The 21,284-nt window shown below is 39.9% G+C and overlaps 1 protein-coding gene across 5 annotated transcripts in view; it reads left to right on the top strand.

Annotated features, from left to right (window-relative positions):
- Positions 1-21,284, top strand: part of LOC136864269 (dnaJ homolog subfamily C member 5) — a 406,165-nt gene that overhangs the window by 109,785 nt on the left and 275,096 nt on the right. The window lies entirely within an intron of this gene.

The raw sequence follows: 21,284 nt of genomic DNA, 5'->3' as shown, positions 1-21,284 counted from the left end.
TGTAGAAGCAAGTAATAGGTGCGACCAAGGGATGATACTTTCGGAACCATGAGACTATCTGTGATTAGTACCATTCCACAATGAACTTCATGTGTTTCACTTTACTTCCGATTGGTACTACTAAATGTGCCTGGTTGTGCTCAGTCTTAGAGCAGTAATCACTACTACCTGAGGAACACGAATCACTTCTGCCTCCAGCTAGGTCTGTGATTAAAGTCAACGGGGGAGGATTACTATGGGAATAGTACCATTATATGAAGAACACCATGGGTGTGTATTGCCTGTTGGTTGTGCTATAATGTGTGATACACGTGGATCTACATTGCGTATGATTAGTACCACTATGTGTGCAACCCCATGAGTATACGAAGCTTGTGATAAAGTACCACCATGTGAGTACATGTGGTCTGTGATTAGTATCCCTATATAAGGAACACAACGGATCTAGCTGGCACCCGCGATTAGTACCTGTATGTGAGGAACACCATGGGTCTATTGTTGGGAGATCAGAAGAAAGCACATGCCTGGTGAGGCATGGGGCAAAGAGATTTTCACCAGCAGAGCCAGTGACGCAGTGGTTACCATAGCAAGTCTGCTACTACATAGGCGACTTTATATTATCTTCTACTGGCAGCTCTTCGCTCTTGTCAGTTGTAATTCAGCAAACTGCAAAGTGTGAGTCATTGTTTTTGTGTAGCAGATAAGAGCCGGTCTGTCTGGGCAGAAGAGGAAGTTAGTGCTTGCAGGCCACATTCCTCATTCTTGCATTCTTCTCATCTCTACACAGTACATTGCTTTTGAGTAGTACCCTTATGTGAAGGTGTACATGTTTGTAATATCATATGATACTATTATTATGATATGGATGGATCTTTAAAGTTTTTGTGATTTTGCAAAATTCTATTGTGTTTTTGAAGGTTTTTTGACCTTAAAAGTGTAGGGTTTTTCAGCAGAAACACGAAAGCAAGCAGTCACCGTACTGCAACAAGCACCGCGAGGCATCATAGCAGCAGTCAAAGGGCACCAACACATAAAGGTTGTCATAAAGGATAATACATCAACATCCAGTTTCTCAGATTTGAAGTCCCTTTTGACCAAGCTCCTAAAACAACTCCCAGGCAACATGTCAACTTGTCAATTCAAGACTAGTTTGGGGAATCAACCAACAAGATGTACCTAGCTGTTCACAATCAATAGATTATTGCAGCAAGCATCAAATTAATACGAAACTTAGAACTTTTCTCAATACTTCAACACATACATTAAGACTTTTAAGCCTCAGATACTATTGAATTATAACAAGTTTTGTGACTCAAATTTTAAGCAGCACAATACAGTAGCTCATTAACAATAGAGTTAGCAAAAATGAAGAAATTCATGAGAATTTTAGCCAAATCTTTTCATTGTTATTGGGAATTACCATGTTTTGGACATCAGTGTTAATAGAATTAAATCTATTCCAGTTTTAACACTGTTATTTTAAATGTTAATATGTTCATTGTGTTCTCAAATGTCTTTCTGTTAATGTATTTTACCACTTAATATTAAGATTATAATTAAGTACAAATTAGTTAAAAGTTAATAACGTTGTCTTAACCTTGAGAAAAGTCGAGCGAAACATGTCCGTTAATGTAGTATTGTAGTAAAATGATTTTCTAGTGACAAAAAAATTTTTATGTATTGAATAGGTTGAAAACAATAATAAAAATTGTATGCAAATTATAGCAAGTTTCAATATGGGTCTAAACATGAGAATAATTACATGCAAGGTAATTTATATATCGCTGCTTCTGTTTCTACTACTATAGTTGCTAAATTATCCAACATTTTGTTTCTGGTCCAATTGTGCTTAGGTCCTCTGCTCATCATACAAAGTTCTACCTTATTGAATTTCTTATTAGAGAGATATTTTATTGGGAATTGGAACTGCTTATGTTTATTGGGTGGATCAGTTACTGTATCTGGTTTGACTCTATTGAGCTCATTGTTATTTGTTATATTTCAAAAGGTCTAGTTGTTGTGGTTACTATGCACCCGTCTCAGTTTGTTTAATTTCATGTCTAAAGTTCAGTGTTATTTGATTGTGGTGTCTTCAAGTTTTTGATGAGTTTGGACTAAAAAATTGTTCCAGTGTAAAGCTGGTACACATTGAGCGGCTTTTAAATGGGTCTCATACTTCTTCGAATTCAGGACGTTTTTCTTTCTTTACAGGGTTTTTCTATATTCCTATTACAGACTTTAAGGGCTTGCAGTGGGGTTAAGTTTACCATAGGAACCTGTGTCCGGAAACGTACAGTCTTCCTGCTACCCATAAAAAAACCCACCACAGCACATGTTCAAATCTCCTGTATTGTACACGACACTGACTAGAGTACGTACGTCATTGAGTGATCACGTGATGTCTCACACCCGTACAGGTTTGCTGACATTCCATGTCATTCAGTTGAGTGTGTGATCCACACGGAGACGACATGTACCTGCTGTTCTACTTGTGATTTTAGTTCATACTACAGTACAGCAATGATTCTTTACTATGTACACAGCAGTTAGTTGAGCGTACAATAATTGAACTGCACCAAAAATTTGGACAATAATGGATAGTTCGTGGTGGCCCGATTACTTGGCCTGCACGTTCACCCGACTTGACACTGCTAGACTACTACCTGTGGGGTCACATGAAAACTGATTTACGAGACACCTGTGGAATCTGAGGAAGATCTAATGACGCGGGTTATGGCTGCGGCGGATGTTGGAGGATCAGCGATTGGTGACCATGTGTATGAGAACATGGTACAGAGGTACCGTGTCTGTGTTGACGTCGGTGGTCGTCGCATCGAGCCCCACCTGTAATTGGACCCAGACGACAAGCAACAGGAGTCGGACAGAGCACCGAAAATGTGGGGGGTAGCTGTGAACATGTGCTGTGGTGGTGTTTTGCGGATAGCGGGAAGACACTACATTTCCGGTGACAAGTTCCTATGATAAATTTAACCGTCTTGGTCCCACTGCAAGCCCCCAAAATTAGTAATGGGAATTTAGGAACATTCTGTATAGGAATTGTACTTCGTCTTGTAACCAGATTTTATTAGTTTTATGTTGAGTTAATCGACCAAAATAGTATGTTCCATTAAACCAAACTAAATAGCACTGGAAAGGAAGTTCCCTCTATGCCAATAACCACCTGACTTCACTTACTGTGATAACTCACTGCATAACATCGACAACTTAGAATTATTTGCCAAGATTCATATGTGCTACTCAAGCACGCACTGCGAAGCCAGCCAACTTCAATTGTACCACATATGGACAACAACAATCAAGGCAGTGTCAATAATATAATGTACAATACTACAATTGTTTTATATCTGTTTTATAATAAGAACCTAAGTGTGTGCAAGTTATTTTAACAATGTGAATAACATAAGAATAAACTTAAGCAATATTTAATATGTATTAATGCAGCCAATGAACAGATTGAGAGGATAATTTTAAATGTGTATGTTCAAAGATTTTATGTAGGCTAATTAGTTTTGTTACAGGATTACCGTGGTGGACAGAGGTGAAAGAAGGTGGGGGCATGAATGGGTCTATCTAAGACAATTAAAAGATTAAATAAAATTTTAATATTAGTGTTATATTTCTTTTCTTGGTTAGGCCCTATCATTTTTCCTCTTTTTTTTTTTTTTTTAAATAAGACTTTACAAAATTCAGTTATAGAAGTTCATAAGATAGGGTAACAATATTAGAGTATTCAATAACAACTAGCGGCTCCTTCAAAAACCAATCAAGGAGACGGCCCTCCCAATTTCTTTTACATAGTATTAAAAATATACAATGTTTCAAGACCACCTTGTGCTTCACAAAATAATCTAGGAGTCTAGGAGACTATTCTCCGCACACCATTACAGCCTTCCAAAGGCATCCTTCAACATTTACATTAATACCCAGAGCATCTTCTTTCTATAAAATTTGCAACAAAATGTCCAGGCCTATCAAAGGCACAACTTACATTTTACAATTCCAACAGTATTTACATTCGTAGACACTCGACAGTCTAACCTCTTAACATAAAAGTATGAAATTGAATTTTACAGGGGTATCGAATACCCATTGTACCGGGTGAATGTGAAGAAGAAAAAAAAAGTTGAACTTACTGGCCCAAAAATCAAAATGATGCGGAGGTGGGCACTTGCGCTCTTTGAAATTTGTACTTAAAAGATTAAAACCCTATTTGGGCTTCTGGCCTGAAGTTATAGAGGCTAAGTCTATACTACTGAGGTGACTAGATGCAGAGAATTTAAGTTATAAAAGCTACAGACAGAAAACTGTTACAGACTCATAGTCTCCTCAAAGTCGAGTAGATAGGGAACGCGAGAGGGTGTCACACTCTCTATTCCCGAATTTCGGCTAGGTTTCTTAGGCTTGTTTGAAATTAACGTTAGAAGATGAAATTTACATTGTTGGAAATTTAAGATTGGAAACCTTCCCCTCGAGCTAGCTTTCAGAGGCTATCAAATGGTTATATAATGGCTGACATTACCTTAAGCTGATGGGATACTCGATGATGGGCGAGATGCCCCCGCCTCCTCTGTTAACACACACGCAGTAGACTGGACGATCAATAAGACAACCTGGTCGAAAAATGTGCCAGCTTTTATACCCGAGAGGAAGGTTCTACAGAGCTCTGGGCTAAGGCCCGACACACCTCCAATTTCCATTGGTGGAAAAATACATATACAAAATTTCCTATTGGTTAATATTTGAAGTTGGCGGGCAGAGGTAGAAGTGTTGTAAACTTTAACACACCAAAAACAAGGAATAAAGAATTCAGTTTAGTAAACCTTAAAATAACAAATTTCTTTGTAATCTTAATAATTCCTCTTCACACCAGACGGCATGACATGGTGGTTTTATTTTTATATTAATTTTTTTAATTTTTTAAGATATCTGTAGAGAAAAGTCCAAACTTCTTGCACTAGTTGTTGCAACCTTGATATGTCAGATGGCATTCTCCAAGGTGCTTCATTAAAAATAACAGGGCGGGTGTACCTCCTGGTACAGTCCTCCCCCCCCCCCCCCCCCTTAAAGTCTTTCCTCACAGTGACAGTTAGAATTTATCTTGTTAGAAAAAAAATGAAGTTGAATTTTACAGTCAGAAAATTTCTTGAAAATGTTCATTTAGAAAAAAAAATTAGTCAAAACCAATCTTGAAGTCTTTCTGAAGCCATAGAAGTCTGGGATGTATGGTTCAAGTTTGACGGCAAGAGCAGCCGCTGCTGCTGATACCCTCGTGGGGCCCCCTGGACCCCCCCAAGTACCCTCAGGTACACCTCTCCCGCTACTATGAGAGGGGTAGCCATGGCAATGGTCGCCCCAGAGCAGATATAGAGACCTCAGCCCTCGCCAGAAGGAATGTTGCTCCAGCATGCTGTTATGAAGGAGACTGGGCCAGAGCAGAATGGGCCCTTATCCCACGCCAGGATGACTCGCCAGATGTAACACGGCTGTAGATGTTCGAGAGGGCACTGAAACAGTAATTTACTGGGTGACAGAGATTGATTGATTGAGAGCGGTAGTTTGTTTATTAAGGTAATGACAGCCGGGCAATGGGATAAAATAAACCTTACTAGAGGGGAAGGTTGTACAGGATAAATAAGAAACCAAAATATAACTGATTTCTTACTGCCATAATTTAGTGGCCTAAACTGCAAAACAAAAATTATGCCAGTTTAATCTGAGAAAGGTGAACTCTAATGTCTTCTCAGTGGCTGGGTTGCTGACCAAAAGAGTGACAGGAGTTAAGAAGTCCAAAATAATACTTGGCCCATGAAATCTGGGGGCAAGCTTGCCTGCAGGTACAAAATTCTTAACCATAACCTGATCTCCAACCTTTAAATTGGTGGGCCTCCGTCCACGATCATATCTCTCTCTAACCTTTTCATGAGTAGCCTTAAGATTACTTTTAGCCTTCTTCCACAGGTCTCGGATATTATCAGGACCTATTGTCTCTGGTAATATGTAATTGGGTGACCAAAGATTAGACAGCAGCATGTTGGGAACAAACTTGAACATGAGAGAGGAAGGAGTGAACTTGTGGGACTCATGAACAGCCGAATTTATAGCAAAAGATAACCAATGCAGAGAGGTATCCTACCTGGAATGATCATGATGATAGGCTATCAAAGCAAAGCAAATCGAAGATTACGATTGACCCGCTCAGCCAGAGATGGTTGAGGGTAATAAGTGGAAGTTGTTACATGGGAAATGGACAGATCAGAACAGAATTTTTGGAATAAGCTACAGGTGAAAGCCTTTGCATTATCAGAAACTATATCGACAAGGACCAAAAGAAGCAAAGATAGTATTTAAGACAAGAAATGGAAGACTGAGCAGATGCCATCTTAGTCGGAAATAATCATGAAAATCCAGTGAAGCCGTCTACACATACGAGAATAAATTTATTTCCATTCCCCTTTGATTGAGGGAAGGGTCGCACGTAGTCTATGTACAAATGCTCCATGGGGCGAGATGCCTGATGCGATGACAATAGCCATAGTTTAGTCGACAATGTGTGCTTGTTAAGCAAGCACAATTTACATGCTTTAACCATTTCTCTGATTTTGCTGCCCATACTCTTCCAAATAAACATCTCTCTGATTTTTTTCTCCTTGTTTTGAAGATGCCTCAATGCCCTCCTACTGGGGTCTCATGATAGTATTGGTAGATCATGGGCACAAGAACAGATGGAACCACAGATTTCATCTTCTGTTGGTGCCTCGAAGGGCAACACACAACACCTTTCCTCAGCACATAAGGGACAACATGTTCCCCCGAAGAAAGGGTTTCCATAATAGGGGCCAGCACTGGATCTTCTCGTTGATATTTCTCAATGTCACGAAATAGCATAACGGCATCCATCAAAATAGCAGTAATACTAGGAAGTATGGGCATGGAAGGAGAATTATTATCTTCCTGTTTACTGGTCTCGACCTCATTAGAAAACATGCAGCTTAGTCCATCTGCAACTACATTTTCTGATCCTCTAATGTGTCGCACATCAAATTGAAATGCTGAAATTCTAATAGCCCAATGAGCGATACGTCCAGAACGACGAGGCCTAGCTAAAACCCAACTTAAGGCTTGGTTGTCTGTTTCTAATTCAAATTTGACATGTTTCAGATAAAGGCAGAACTTCTCCAGGGCAAACAAGACTGCCAAACCCTCTAATTCATAGATGGAGTACTTGGCTTCTCGAGCCGATAAAGTCGTAGATGCATAGGCAATAGGCCGCCTTCCGAGTTCCGCTTCCTGAAGGAGGACGGCGGCAACTGTAGATGAAGAGGCATCGGTTGAACAATGAATTTCTTAGGGAAATCGGGCATGGCTAATACTGGGGCATTACAAAGAGCTAATTTAAGATCTTCAAAAGCAGCTTGCTGCGATGGCCCCCATTCTAACTTAACACCTTTCCCACTAATTAGGTTCAGGGGTGCCGCCCTATTGGCGAAGTTAGGAATAGATTTCTTGAAGAAATTCACCATGCCTATGAACCTAGCAATTCCTTTGATGTCCTTAGGAGGCTTGAAGTCACGAATAACCTGCGTTGTGGAATGGTCTATAGAAACACCATCGGGCGACACAGTATGCCCTAAGGACGACATGGAATGCTTAGCAAAAGCTACCTTAGATAATTTGACAGTCAACCCAGCCTTACGAAGTAGATTGAGGACTTCCTTCAGGTGATCTAAGTGCTCTTCGAAGGTCTTCGAAAACACTACATCGAGGTAATGATACAGATATTCAAATTTGATATCAGAAAAGATCCTATCCAGCAGTCTAATAAGGACAGTCACGCCTGTGGGAAGGCCGAAAGGCACACGGTTGTATTCATACAAATTCTAACCCGTGGCGAAAGCCGCCAGGTGTTTGGATTCTTTTGCCAGAGGTATCTGATTATATGCCTGGTTAAGATCTAAGATGACCGAGCACGATAGCTGCAGTCGCTTAAGTGCGGCCAGTATCCAGTATTCGGCAGATAGTAGGTTCGAACCCCACTGTCGGCAGCCCTGAAAATGGTTTTCCGTGCCTGGTTTTCACACCAGGCAAATGCTGGGGCTGTACCTTAATTAAGGCCACGGCCGCTTCCTTCCCGCTCCTAGCCCTTTCCTGTTCCATCGTCGCCGTAAGACCTATCTGTGTCGATGCGACGTAAAACAACTAGCAAAAAAAAAAAGAAAAAAAAAAGCTCTAAGATGGTAAAGAACTTAGTCTTGCAAAACCATGAAAAACAAGAGTGAAGATCAGGAAGGGGCACAGATCGTAACACAATCTTACGGTTCAAAGCCCTGTAATCAATTACAGGCCTGAAACCACCTTGAGGTTTCGGTACAAGAAAAATGTTAAAATTATAAAATTCTTTTATTAACAACCACCTACTCAATACAATATAATACACCCATTGAATTATAAAATAATTATGAGGTGTCTTAAAAAATGGCTTAAATAACGGAACATGTTTCATTCGGCATTGCGAACATCATCAGCCGCTAGTACAAAGACTAAGGTCAGGGCCCTGAACTTAAGTGATTAAAATTGTTAAAAGAATAACGTCGTAATAAAAAGTAGTACGATAACATTAGGCTTAATTAGTAACAGTATGTACAGATCAACAGCAAGAATTTATGGTGAAATACATTGAACGATGGCAGTCTGTGGAGTTAAAAACAATCATGGTGTTATTAAAGTAAAAAACAAAAATAGATATTGTAGACAATTAAAATATACATCAATGTGTGAAGCATGGATTAATTATTGACGTTGGAGTTCTTACAATTGTGCGAAAACAAAAGTTGAATTAGAGTTAATTGAACAGTACGAGTGAAATAGAACCAGTCAAAAGGCGCATGACGACACAACCAAGGATGATGTGACATGATCACCGGTAATTGCAAATTCTGTAGGAGAGGGAATCACAATGCCAGAAGGAAATACAAGTTGAACTAGTCCACATTCACGCGCTAGCTTAAAATTAAAAACGTATACAATGTAGAACATCAATGATGACCTCATTAAGGAGTAACTGTGGTCTTGAATAAGGGAGAGTTCAGGCGATTTTAAGCTCCCTAATTATACATTCTCCCTGAGTGCTGCGGCTCCTTCAAAAAACCAGTCAAGGAGGCAACCCTTCCCCCCCCAATTTCTTTTACAGAGTATTCAAAATATACAGTGTTGCAAGAGCATCTTGTGCTCCACAAAATAATCTAGGAGAGTGGGAGACTATTCTCGGTACACCATTACAGCCTTCCAAAGGCATCCTTCAACATTTACATTAATACCCAGAGCGTCTTTACTCTATAAAATTTGCAACAAAATGTCCAGGCCTATCAAAGGCACAACCTACATTTTACAATTCTGACAGTATTTACTGTCTTAAACACTCAACAGTCTAACCTCTTAACATAAAAGAATGAAATTGAATTTTACCCATTCTACTGGGCCTTTGTGGAGAAAAAAAAAATACTGGCCCAAAAATCAAAATGATGCTTAGGCGGACACTTGCGCTCCTTGAAATTTGCACTTAAGATTTATTATTTATTGTATGATGAATATATATACATAGTTTCAAGGTAAATATGCGTAGTCACAAGTCCGTACAATACTACAACTCTAGGTCTAGTATTTTGACCCATTCAAATGCTTCATCCGATGTGCGGTGAATGTCCATTAGCGTTCCTTTGAAAGCTCGAATTGGGCAGTCAGCAACAATGTGGTGGATTGACTGAGAAGAGGCACCACAATCACAATCTGCAGAGCTAGTCCAACCCCATTTGCACAATAGATAACCACATCTGCCTTGTCCAGTTGTTATTCGATTGATGATTCTCCACTGTCGCCTTGGAAGATCAAATTCTTGTACGCGCTTAGAAGGATTCTCAACTAGATGTTTGTTGACTACTGAAGACTGATCTCACTGGGCTTTCCATGAACTGTTAACATGAAAAGAGGTTCTTTCAAGATCTGTTGCTGTACGCCTGGGTGGTTTCCTTGATTTCAGTTGTTGATGTTCAGTGTTTGTAATATCTTGATGGATGGGTAGTTGGGGGTTCTGTTGAACGTTTTTCCAAACTTTTAGGAGAGCTTCTGATCTTCTTAGGGCTGGAGGTGGAATATTGCTGAGAACAGGAAGCCATAGCATGTTTGTGGTCCGAATGCTTCCCGTGATTATGCGTATTGCCTGATAGAGTTGTACATCAATCTTCTTAGTGTGAACACTATTGATCCAAGAGGGCAGCAGTATTCAGCAACAGAATATAAGGCTCATGCTGTTGATCTTAGAACATGAGTATTGGCTTCCCATGATGTACCAGCAGGTTTCTGAAGAATATTATCTATCTTGTCATTATTTACGAAATGCAAATAACAGCAAAGTAGTAAAAATTGTTTATATGGCATCACAGATCGAAAGAAGGAAGTTTCCTTTGATTTCTTTTTACTCCAGTAAGACTGAAGATTGTCTTTCCTAACGTGATTGCAGAATGCATAATGAAATAAATGCCTTTATTTCATCACTAGTTGCATCATACCACTTTGAATCCAGGCTGGTACTTGCAGAAGGCATGTCAATACTGATACAACTATTCTTGTACCTGTTTGTCTCATCACACACACTTTGCCAGAAATCATCACTAAGAAATTTATAAAAAATATGTTTAGGCATAATTTCAATATTTTGAAAAACACAATTTACCCCAAGAATTCCAGTGAATGGTATTTTGGTAGGAATACCTTGCAATGGACAAGCAGATTCCCATTTCCACTCTTCAACTTTCGTCTTTTTCTTACGGTGCATCGGAACGTTTATGTTCGTAATATTTACATCTGCTTCTTCACTCGTATTACTATCACTAAGCACAGATAACGTATCCACATCACTAGATTCATAGGAAGAACTTTTCAGATATATTATAATCTTCTTCACAATCACTATTCAGTAAAATATCCACGATTTCTCGCTCGGTAATGGCCTCGCGCGTGCTCATCTTTACTCACTGAATACCCGTGACATCAGCTCAATGCTGTCTTCAATTTATGCGGTTAATCCCCTAAACATGACTCACGTTCAACTGAAGAGACATCCTTCAGATATACTGAATGATTGTAATGCCGTCTGTTGAGTTTTTAATGTACTACCTTCCTTTGACCATCGATAAAGCAAGACGCTGCATTACCCTGTCGATTCGACGGTGAGGTAGGCTGGGCACAGGCTCGCGCATCCCATCGATTCGACGGTTAGGTAAGCCGGTGGGTTAAGCTGATGGGATACTCAATGATGGGCGAGACGCTCCCGCCTCCTCTATTAACGTACAGTAGACTGGACAATCAATAAGACAAACTGGTCGAAAAATGTGCCAGGTTTTATACCCGAGAGAAAGGTTCTAGAGAGCTCTGGGCTATGGCCCGACACACCCCCAATTTCCATTGGTTGAAAAATACATACAAAATTTCCTGTTGGTCAATATTTGAAGTTAGCGGACAGATGTAGAAGTGTTGTAAACTCTAACATACCAAAAACAAGGAATAAAGGATTCTGTTTAGTAAACCTTAAAATAACAAATTACTTTGTAATCTTAATAATCCCTCTTCACACCAGAGGGCATGACATAAGTTTTTTTTTGTAGAGACATCTGTAGAGAAAAGTCCAAACCTCTTGCACTAGTTGTTTCAACCTTCATATGTCAGATGCATACCTGTCAACTTTCCCGATTTAGGTGGGAGACTCCCGATTTTAGCTTATATTTTTGTGAACTTCAAACATATGTTTTCAAATCAACGCCATTTCAGCTTTGTACGCTAGTTGTCGGAAGTCCTTCGTTCATTGACAGCTTTCAAATGCAATATAGACTTTTATTAATACAGGAAATGCACGCGAATGTGCAATGTTTATTGAAACCTTTATATTATGACGCATATATCGATTGTCAATCCCTCGTTCTTGCGTGCTATGTGCGTGTTCGTTCACATCAGTCTAGTTGATTGTACAGACTAGTCGCCAGATTTGGAGTCTTTATTTAGTAATTTAGTGACAGAATGTCAAAAATAGTGACTAGGGACTTTTTGAGATTTTAGTGGCCATTTGTAGACAATTCTGACAAATTTTACTTGATAAAAATAGCATTGTGCTTAGCATAATCGCGTAGGCGTGTGATGCAATATATTAATCTATGCATTTGCTATATAATGGTATATAAGTGCATGACTGATTCACACGTGTGGAGCATGAGTACATACTATTTTCGGAAGGCTTATCTGGGACAGATCATCTCACTCTCATACTTCCTGTCTGGGAATAGAGATGTGTAATTTTTAGCCCTGTAGCCTCGTATAGCAACAGTCTGGTTTCGAGACAATAAGTACACCAGTGTCCAAAAGTTAAGCATAAGTTACGAGTAAGGAGGGCAACAGGATATAGACCGCAAATCACACGACATATGCACCTACCAACCTTACGTGTTCGCGCTGTATAGGAAAGGAGTGTTCCATGCTTTGACTAGCGGCGTAACCTCAAGGTAAACACAGCCATTGCCTGCACCCCATATTCCCTCAGTCATGTTTGCCCCGTTATAGTGTGCGGGGTGTAGCCTCGTGGTGAACGTGATAACATAAGGGCACGACGACGCCATTTGGACCCCGTTTTGCAGGGTAGAATACTCGGCCGCCTGGAAGCAGGCCAGACACAGACCGAAGTCGCCATATCCTTGAATGTGCCACAAAGTGTCATTTCCAGGCTTTGGAGACTATTTCGAGATGTTAGTCGTAGGCCAGTACCAGGTCGACCATGGGTAACCACCCCATAGCAGGACCGATATCTAGCCTTCGCCCGATGAAATCGGAGTGCATCTGCAAGACAATTGTCGGCTGAGCTTGCAGCTGTTTCAGGGGTTGCCGTTTCCCGGCAAACTGTGTAGTTATGGCAGAGCTGTTTGCCCGATGTCCAGCGGTGTGCGTCCCGCTCGCTCCAGCACAGAATGTCATAAATTTGCGACTAAGGACTTTTTGAGATTTTAGTGGCCATTTGTAGACAATTCTGGTAAATTTTACTTGATAAAAATAGCATTGTGCTTAGCATAATCGCGTGGGCGTGTGATGCAATATATTAATCTATGCATTTGCTATATAATGGTATATAAGTGCATGACTGATTCACACGTATGGAGCATGAGTACATACTATTTTCGGAAGGCTTATCTGAGACAGCCCGTTTACTGTGAAGCCGTCAACATCGAAATTGGACCATGAATGAATGGAGGCATGTGCTCTTCACAGATGAATCCTGCTTCAGTTTGCAGAAAGATTCCCATTGCACATTAATCTGGAGAGAACCGGGTAGCCGATACAACCACAGGAACATTGTGGAACGGGATCAGTATGGTGGTGGTGACGTCATGGTGTGGAGCGCCATCATGTTGAATGGCCGTACGGACTTGCATATGTTCATGGGTGGTCCGAGTAAAACTGTTAACGCTCGGAGATACAGGGATGAGGTACTGCGACCTCATGTTCGACTCTTCAGGGGTGCGGTTGGTCCAGACTTCCTCTTAATGGACAATAATGCCTGACCGTGCCGCACTACTCTGGTGGATGAATTTCTGGCTGGGGAAGACATTCATCGCATGGACTGGCCAGTAAGGTCTTCAAATCTGAATTCTATAGAACATGCCTGGGATGCATTGGGGAGGCGGATTGCATCCAGTCAGCCTCCACCAAGGACCCTCCCAAGACCTTCGTATTGCCCTTTCGGAGGAATGGGATCGACTGCCACAGGAGCTCTTGGACCATCTGATAGAGAGCATACCACGTCGCTGCGAAGCATGTGTGGCCGTTAGGGGTAACCATACACCCTATTAACGGCATATTTTGTTGTGGAAGACATTGCCAAATTTTGTTAGTTGTTGTTAAAAGTTTACCTTAGCCATCAGGGGCCTTTTCCATGAACGAACTTTGCAACTTTCAACTTTGCACTTTCACTTTTCAGTTCTTGCATAGTGCAAAGTCTTTCTGTTCCACCATGATCTAGGTTGTACTTTTCAATTTCTTGGCAAAGTGAAAATCTTTGTGAATGAGTGATCCGATCGAGTTTCTTCCATGAACAAAATGTATACTAGGCCTAATGCTCCGATTTTAATGCTTTACTTTTCGCAGCGTACTTGACGGTATAATTGTGGTACCGTTAAAGTTTTTATCATGGGAAAGAAAGGTTAGTATTACAAGACTCTGGCTGTGCTGGAAGTTGTCAAGGAGAAATGTGACATCCTTTTTGACAACTTTAAAGATAACCTCTCAAATGATGACACACATCAATGTTAACAAATGTACCGTCAACACATCCACACACAGAAAGAAATTCACCCTTCATTAGAAATCCCATTGCTATATTATTTGGATTATCAGACCAACGTACTGTTAGGAAATATTAAATTTACTATAACATCTACAACTTTGGTAACAGTTCTGCAAATAATTGATTTTGATGTCCCATGCATTGGTGCTACACCGTGCAGCTGGGCACCATTTACTAACCAATGTATATAAGCATAGAAGAATTTGTTCTTTTTCCGAAAGGAATTGACTTCTTTTTGTTGCATGTTTCAATAAATGAGCGATCATTTCAAGAATATAGTCAGCCTGTGTTGGGGTAATACGAAATCACTCACGAAAGTCCGTTGAATTGAGGTTATGAAAATTAATCTTGTCTTTGTACATTCTCTTATTGGATTCTTCATCACTGTCTTCACTTGATGCTAACAAAAGCACACGTCGTAACGTGTTTACATCACTAAACCAAATTCTACACCGAGAAACTAGTGTACATACTTGTTAATTAACAAATGAAAAGGGAATCATCTCTTTGCAAGATTTATGAAAACTTTTCACTTCATTTCCTTATACTTTGCATTTCTTTACGAATGGAGTAACATAACAGGCTTGAAAAGTGAGAAGATTTCTAACTTTTCACTTTTCACTTTGCAAGCTAAATCTGAAAAGTGATGGTGGAACAAAATCTGAACTGAAAAGTAAAAAGTTGTGAAATTCGCTTCTGGAACAGGCCCCAGAAGCTTTCTGACACTGTTTTTTTGGACAAGTTGTGTGACATGGTGTGTGAGTCAGCTTCCGTTTGTTCAGCAATCCGTCTGACATTTCTACCATGCAGTATGGCCTCGTTTACTGATTATGCTTAACTTTTGGACACTAGCGTAATACATACCATAGTACTCCTGTATTGCACAAGACATGTAGAATAAGCAGTTTGTATCTCCTGATTTTCCTATCCAAATCTCCCGATTTTTTGTTTTTTAAATTTGGCAGGTATGCAGATGGCATTCTCCAAGGTGCTTCATTTAAAAGAACGAGGCGAGTGTACCTCCCGGTACAAGTTTTAAAGATGTTTTATAGTTATATGGCTGAGGATGGCTGAAGATTGTAGGGCTGAAACCAGTGTTTGTCCAACCCTTGTCACGTTTTTCTACGGGGTCTGGTACGAGGCGAGATGATTCTGTCGTGGCGGGTTTTTATGACCGGATACCGTTCAGGACGTCAAACTCATCAGAGGAGTTAATGAGATGAAATGAATGATGTGATATATGATGGTGGGACAGGAGAGGGTGAAGCCCGGTGCCAGCACATAGCCTACTCCTGTCGAATAACACCAAGGTCTGCTCAAGGCTTAACGTCCCCATCCAACAGATGAATCGCCATCTAGAGCGTCATTTGCCCTCTCTCCATATGACAACTGCAGAGAGGTTTTGGAATTTAATCCTGGCCAACATTCTGATGTTGAAATTTTTTCGACCAACGGGACTCTAATAATCTAACCACTTTGTCAAATTACACTTACACTATCATGGCCACCAGGCGGGCAGAGCTGAAACTAGTACCCTGTATATATAATAATATAACTGAGTACCAACTTGACTTGTATTGATTACGAGGAACACCTACTAGTGCTATATTCATTTGTATTAATATGAACGAGAATGTTACAACACTTTGAACAATCAAACATGCCAGTATTTGCTATATTGCTGCATATCATTTTCAATGGTTCTTGACAGTGCCTTTTACATTTTAGACCAAAGATCTTCGAAAACACACTGATTCATCAGGAATGACTTATTGCAGTGAGTTGTTCTACTCTCTTGAAAATTGTTTGCTTGGTGAGACTTACAAAAGTGGCATTCACCAGTTTCTATGCAACTTAATCACTTAGTGAGTAGTTCCAAACTGTGGATTATACCTTCATCTTGACAGTGAAACAATTAAGTCAAAATGGCCGAGAATTAGCTTATTGTGCTTCACCAGCAAGTCCATGATATCTTCTTAGAGCTATTCAAGTATAGAGCTATTATCAATGAGAGCTTCATTTTCATGGCTAGCATAGTTTCGGATTTCAGAATGACGCTGTGTAGGGATAGTCTGGTTGTCAAAAGTACAATGTTACCACATTTTGGTCGACCACATATACCTCATGTTGAGTAGGAATGTATAGAGTTAGTTTTCAGTGCTCCATTCATTAACAAAGACTGTTTCTGTTAGAAATTTTGCATTATATGGATAAAAGTAGATCTTCTGGTACTAGGTGTAGAGCGTTCCTATTTCCTTCAGTGTTCCATAACGGAGTCGTTAGTGAGTCTTCAGTGGGTTGCCTCTTGTTTCTTATGCCTTCTATTTTTGTGTTGTGATAAGAGTTTCTGTTTTTGTCTTCAGTTTTCTTATCCTCACAAGTGTATTTCAGCATTGGCTCCTTGTGTTTATTTGTATGCACGTCAGCACAGGAAAATGAAAGGGCCTTAGTAGCATTCCTTTTGATCAGATCAGTGGAATTTCCACTTTTTTCAGATGCTTAAATAGTAAGCCTATTTGGAATGCCTTGTAGGATCCTGGAGAGTTAGTCTTCACACACTGAATTTTTCCTTATTCCAATCTTTTTGAGGAAATGTATCTTTTCAGTTCTGGTTTGTTAGTGATAGCTTTCTTATATACAGCTACACACTTTTTTTCCGTTCTACATGAATCGTGTCAACTGTGGAGGACCCTACGATTGCACGTTGGTGAGTCTTTTACATTTTCTTTCCATTTGTTGTCATAATTTTCTGATTATTTGAATTCTTGTTTAATATTTGGGACACTCTTGGCGCGTGTCTTGTGTTCTGCTTCCTTGGTGTTGTTTTGCACTGTGTTTTTTGACGTTCCTCTGCCTTTTCTTTCTTTTAGTTGTGGCTCTCCAGTCGTAGTTTCTCTGTTGGTGGCTAGAGCTGTCAGTTTTTGTCTTCCCTCCATTGGTTGGGCTACATTATATTCTTTAATTATTTTCTACCTCCATAATTGTCTGTTTCTTTGATCGGTTGTTTGGTCAGTTGATCATTCTCTTCTGTTGGGCAACATGCTTTTTCTTTTCTATTATCTTGTTTCTTAATTATTCTATCTTTGTGATTCATTCTTCATGTAGTATTCTGTTGTTTACTTGAACAGAGTTTCTACCCTTTTGTTCAATCTGTGGTTTATTTTTGCTTGCATGTCTTGTAATTGTTTCTAGATTTTTTTTTTAAAAAAAGGATAAATTCATGTTTGCAGTTAAAGTAAATTCATACAGTTTGTTAATTTCAGGATGTTGAATTGTTGTGGCAATTCCGCGAGTGTTAGGTAGTGCCATTTTTTTCACAGAGAGGACAGATATCATGGTGCGTCATAATTTATGATTTTCATAATTTCCGTGTTGATTTTCCAGTTTCAGTAGCTTTAATTGTAAATTAGGTCACTTCCTCCTAATCAACACTTTGATATCTCACCAGGTTGTAAAACTTGTCAGTCACTAACATCTGGCATTCTTCCTTATTATACAGTAAACTCTTGGTATCTCAGACCCTGATATCTTGGACTTAGAATAACTCAAATTTTCTTTTGAAAATAAAATTTTAATTATCAGTGTGCCAGTCACTTAGTGACAGGCTGTAATGTTACAGAATTAGGTAATGCAAGGGCTGGCAGAGATCATGCAATGCAGTGCTACTACATCTCTCATTCCGTTCCCATGCTGAACACTAGAGGCATCCACACATACCTCACCATTGTGTCTCGGCCAGTTGAGATAAAGCAAGTCGAGTGGAGCCTGCACGTAACAGTGGCATCAAACAAGAGAAAGTGCATTTCATTAGGTGTAGGAGAGAAAATTAAATTTACTGAAAAATTAGTCCATTGTATCTGTGGCAAATGTGTGTAAGGAATGTGGGATGGCAAAACGGTCATTTTCAGAAATGAGAACGAACAAGGATAATCTGAAGATGATTGCTTGCCATGTGGTGTTGAAAAAAACAGTTTCTGGTAGAAAATGACTGAAGTTGCCTGAGTGACACAAACCTGGAATATGCTGTACACATGGCATATCGGACTAGTCACTGTCATATTCCTATAATCTGCCTAAGCGTAACAAATTAGGCTCTGATTATCATATCTAGTGCAGATGGTTAGTACATAATTTATCAGCATTATGGTTCCAGAACCAAACTGTATTATTTAGGTTTTTGTTTTACCAGGTGCTGATTGCTATTAGTGCTACAGTAGGTTGTTTTTCACTTCTACAGATACCAAGCAAGTTGGCCGTGCAGTTAGGGTTGTGCAGCTGTGAGTTTGCATTTGAGAGATAGTGTGTTTGAACCCCACGGTTGGCAACTTGAAGGTGGTTTTCCGTGGTTTACCGTTTTCACACCAGGCAAATGGTGGGGCTGTACCTTAACTACAACCAGAGCCATTTCCTTCCCATTCCTAGCTCTTTCCTATCCCATTATTGCCATAAGACCATCTGTGTTGGTGTGACGTAAAGCAGATAGAAAAAATCTACTGATGCAAGTTTTACACTCTTTGTTTGTTTGTTTGTTTGTCTGTCTGTCTTATTTTACATGGCAGGTCTCAGGCTATAAATCCTGCTCTTCTGTCTGATCTGCATTTGAAATATGACTAGTTGTTTTACTTATAATTGAACTTACAGATAGGTTTGTATAACTACAGTGATTTTGTAGCTAATTTATTTTAACTTTTATAAGGTGGGTTTAAAAAACTAATTTACATTAATTTACTGCTTAATTTTGATGTGTATCTATTTCACTGCAAGCTCTGTACATTTGTATATCCATTTCCTCCATTGCTTCCTAAAATGCAGTACATTTCACATGTTCCTAAAATCAGAAGGTAGGGAATTCCAGATGTGGCTTGCAAGACAAGGAATACCTTACTATTGTCAGCTCATCTGTGAATGGGAGCTCATCTGTGAATGGGTATAATTTGCACAGTATGAGATAAGGATTGTTTTTTCTTCCCAAAGTTGCTTTACGTTGCACCGACACAGATAGGTCTTAGGCCTCGTGCACACCGAGCGCGCTTCGCATAGTGTGTCGCGTGTAGCGTGAAATGCTATGCATAGCGCAAGCATGCTTGCTGTTCACACCGAAAACTCTATGCCGTGCTCTCAGCTTAGTTTGGCGCGAGGCTCTTTAGGGTGGTCACAAACTAATGCCGTTATCCAAGTACGCCAGTAACAGTTTAATGCTGGATAACAGTTACCTAAAATTGAAAATTAGAAAGCAGAATCGAAAGTGGTTCATGAATTTAATGAAGAACGAATTACTTTCAGAGAATTTCATCGTTTGTACAGAAATAAAAGACTTTATCGCCATAAATTTTATGATTACTTAAGAATGACCACAAAAAAAATACCTTTGACCTTTCGAAGCCTGCAGCTGAAATGTGGCGACGAGTAGCAGAGAAGTATTGGGAGAAATTCAATTTTCCCAATTGTCTAGGAGCACCACGCAGCAAACACATGGACATTAAATTTCCGGCTAAATCTCGCTTTTTATATAATAATTATAAATAGTATTTTGTATTATTGTTACAATTAGCATACACAATTTATCATCGTAACAAAAGTGGAGAAAATGTGTGACAAATATAATTTATAAACAGAAATATTTACTTCCAAGCCCACTACTAGCCTGCAGAGTGATATTCTTCATGTTACCACCCTCCACTGGCAAAATTATAAACCGATATGACAGAGTCTGGGAGTTCCTACGCACTTTGTCACAAAGAGTCCGGCTACATGGCTAAATGGTGACCCGTACTGGCCTTTGGTCACAGGAGTTCCGGGTTTGATTCCCAGCAGAGTCGGGAATTATAATCATAATTAGTAAATTCCATTGGCACGGGGGGCTAAGTGTACTGTATGTGTGTATTCATAATCATTTCATCCTCATCACGACGCAGGTCACCTACGGGTGTCAATTCAAAAGACCTGCACCTGGCAAGCAGAACTCCTCTGACACTTCCGACACTAAAATCCACACGCAATTTCCTCCTGTCACAATGTTAAGCCCAGTAAAGTGTGACAGTAGAAGTAATATTACTGTATATGTTTACTGTAGGAATGCGATACAACTGTTGTAGATACTTAAGTCTATTTATTTTGCAAAGCAGTTACATTTTTATAGTTTTTGTGTCTTGGGTTCCATTTCTCTTCTCTTTGAAACACTGCATGAATAATTTCTTCTTCCATAGCTTCGGAACCAGCTAGGTAACGCTAACTAATTAACCAACACAGCACGTTGTCTGGCGCTTCGCTTAGCTGTAAGGTAGGCGTTCAGCGCAGCAAAGCGTGGACGGTGTGAACACCTGGCTTAGGAACAAAGCACTGGTTATGCCTAGCGTGACGCTTAGCGTTGAGCAACACGCGACACACTATGCGAAGCGCGCTCGGTGTGCACGCAGCCTTATGGTGACGATTGAACAGGAAAGGGCTAGGAGTGGGAGGGAAGCGGCTGTGGCCTTAAGATACAGCCTGGTGTGAAAATGGGAAACCACAGAAAACCATCTTCAGGACTGCAGACCCTGGGGTTCGAACCCACTGTCTCCTGGATACTGGTTGTACTTAAGCGACTGCAGCTATCATACTCGGTGGGGATTTTGTTAGCTTATAGAAGTAGATAGGTAATGAAACTGAGAGGCAAGGTATGCTTGGGGTGCTTAAGGTCAATATGTGATGTTGGGTGATGACAGAGTGAAGATTCCATTGCTCTTTCAAATGTAGCCATTAAGAGTTTGGAGAACACTGCGGAGATATGATCGAACAGTCGTCCATGAAGGATGAATCTAACACATGCTTTATGTGCTCATCAAAGTTCATTGGAAAGAGATGTGCAAAGGTTATTAGATTGCATTATTTGATTTTTGCACTAAAG

The sequence above is a fragment of the Anabrus simplex genome, chromosome 2, assembly GCF_040414725.1.
Source record: "Anabrus simplex isolate iqAnaSimp1 chromosome 2, ASM4041472v1, whole genome shotgun sequence".
In the NCBI taxonomy this organism is placed as follows: Eukaryota; Metazoa; Arthropoda; class Insecta; order Orthoptera; family Tettigoniidae; genus Anabrus; species Anabrus simplex.
Note: the sequence above shows the minus strand (reverse complement) of the source record. Positions and strands in the feature narration are given on the sequence as shown.